The following is a 2567-nucleotide window of genomic DNA, read 5'->3' on the forward strand; positions in this document are numbered from 1 at the left end:
ATAAGAAAAAGTCACTTTTATTGAATGGTATCAACAGTTGAATATTTACAAAACAATAGTAAACTACAAGATACAAATTTCCTATTCACTAAACCGTTCATTGTGCATTTCGATGATCTTCTCTAAACTCACCCTTTGTTCTTGAACGGTGACAATTTCTTGACACTCTTCCTGTAACTGTGATAGCACCTGTTGGTGAATGGCCTTGTCAAGAAGAGCTGATATCTTCTCCTCTGTCTTCAAAATACAGGCATCCACAACATTCAATCACCTACCAAGTTCATATAGGCCCTTGGAAGAAATTGGATTTGATTCCTTATAGCCAGTCTTCCAAAACCGCGAGCCATACGAATCACTCGCTCTTCGATATGCTCCATCCTAATGCCCATCGCAGCGAACATGATGCACGTCTTCAACCACTGGGCGAATAGAGACTAGGGATGTAAACGGTATTCAAAAATTCGATATTCAACATAATCGAATCGAATTCGGATAATTCGAATATCTAATCGGTCGAATTTGGATATCCTATTCATACCGAATAGTTAATCGGATTTGAATTCGGATATGACCTTATTCAATTCGATAAATATCCGAATTCAACCAATTATTTAATTCTTACAGATAATATATAAAATATTTTGTATAATTTATATATAATAATTAAATTATATCAATAAAATATTTATTTTATATATTTATTAATTATCTAAAATAATTAATTATTCAAATTCAAATTCAAATTGAATCAAATCAAATATTCAAATATTTAATCAGATTTAAATTCGAATTTTATTTTCAATATCCGTCGGATATCGGATTTTCTAATCGGATTCAAATTCGAATATTTCCTTATCCGATTCGAATTCAATCCGTTTACACCCCTAATAGAGACCAAGATAGTGACTCCATGGACTGTAACATAATGGAGTTCATTAAACCTACCACCAGGAGGCACTCATAATCACATGCGGAAATTCAACAGAAGACAACCACCACTTCTAATAACCACCGATTAGTGGGTTAAAATGGGTGGGTTGGTATTTAACCCATCAGTCCGGATTGAGTGGATCCTTACGTTCACGGGGCACATGAACCCTCCAATAGCAGACGTAAACGTCAGCTCATAACAGGCGCTAGTCGTTAACTTCTATTTGCCCGGTTGAACCGGACACTAAAAACAAAAAAAAATTGAAACTTGTTTTAAGTTTTAGAATTTCATTTGAACTTCCCTTCCATCGGCATTTGGCTTTCGCCTTTTGCCGGAAAACCTTCAGTACGGTTTGCAGCGGACTGGCGCACTCCATTGGCAGCCGGAAAATCTCTCATCCAACTCGAACTTCCCTCCCATCAGTTTTTGGCTTTCACCTTTCGCTGGAAAACCTTCAGTATGGTTTCTAGTAGACCGGCGCACTCCATTGGTAGCCGGAAAATCTTTCATCCAAGGACCGGCGCACTCCATCGGCAGCCAAAAAGCCTTCAAAATATTCACTCCATCGATAGCCGGACCAGCGCATATCGAAAGGTGTGCACGTCGAGAAAGGCAAAAGGCGAAATCTCTCATCACAGCCAGAAAACCTTCCATATGGTTTCAACGATTCCACGCTGCTCTCCTCACGGCTTCATCAGAACTAGATAAGCGGGAATTCACTAGCAGCCAAAACGCTGGCCCTTCAGCAGCAACTACTTCTTTCGAGAGGCGGCATTGGAATGGCGATATCGCCGTCGTCTGTTCCCGACACTAGCTCTCAAGGCGGTGAGTTGGGGCTTCGCCCACTTCCTCTAAGCCTGGCCAACGCTGATTCCTCGGATTCTAGGCTCCTCGTCATTTTCTTACTTTTTTCTTTATTTGAATCCGTAGAACGGTACAATGGATTCGCCGGATCTCTGTCTCGTACTGCTCAAACAGAAAACCAGCAACATTTTCACAATCCACAAGTGGGTACTCATTTGCTCAATTATTTAATTAATTCTAGTTTCTGGTTTGTGTTAATGTTAGCACAGAATTTCAGTGCACCGGCAACGACGGGGATCAACCAGACGGCACCAGCGGTAGGGGCAGCAGGAGGAGTTGGTGCCGCTCCCCAGAGGCAGCAGAGGGCGAGGGCCGGGAGAGGGTAGGAGGAGCGATGTTGTTTGTGCAGAAAAATCGTCAGTGGCCGGAGAATGGGAGGGTGGAGTTTTTTTCATTTTTTGTCTTTTAGTGTTCAGTTCAACCGGACGGATAGAAGTTAACATTAAACGACCGTTACGTTAAGGTTGGTTCAAAGGCGTCGACGTGCATGCCACCTATTAGAGGGTTCACGCGCCCCGTAAACCTAAGGGTCCACTAAATCCGGACTCTTAACCCACACCCAACCCAATTCAACCCACCAATTTGCCACCCCTGAATTCAAATTCGAATACGAGGTCTCCAAATCTAATTGGATTTATGAAGATAAAATGTATTTATATTTTTATCTTTTCGTATTTTAAAATATTAAAAGTGGAGTTGGATTAAATCCAAATCCCATTTGTGTTTGTTAAGATTCGCATTCAAATTACGTCTTCATATCCAATCAGATCTC

General features: G+C 41.0%; 1 long non-coding RNA gene across 1 annotated transcript; it reads left to right on the forward strand.

Annotated features, from left to right (window-relative positions):
- The first annotated feature begins 1205 nt into the window (after nucleotides 1-1205).
- LOC148874837 (uncharacterized) lies at nucleotides 1206-2257 on the forward strand. The gene is made up of 3 exons (XR_016105359.1): nucleotides 1206-1756; nucleotides 1862-1938; nucleotides 2013-2257. It is a non-coding gene; the product is annotated as an uncharacterized LOC148874837 (long non-coding RNA).
- The last annotated feature ends 310 nt before the right edge of the window (nucleotides 2258-2567 follow it).

This window comes from Nelumbo lutea, chromosome 1 (genome assembly GCF_056320005.1).
Source record: "Nelumbo lutea isolate HS-2025 chromosome 1, American lotus-T2T, whole genome shotgun sequence".
Taxonomy (NCBI): domain Eukaryota; kingdom Viridiplantae; phylum Streptophyta; class Magnoliopsida; order Proteales; family Nelumbonaceae; genus Nelumbo; species Nelumbo lutea.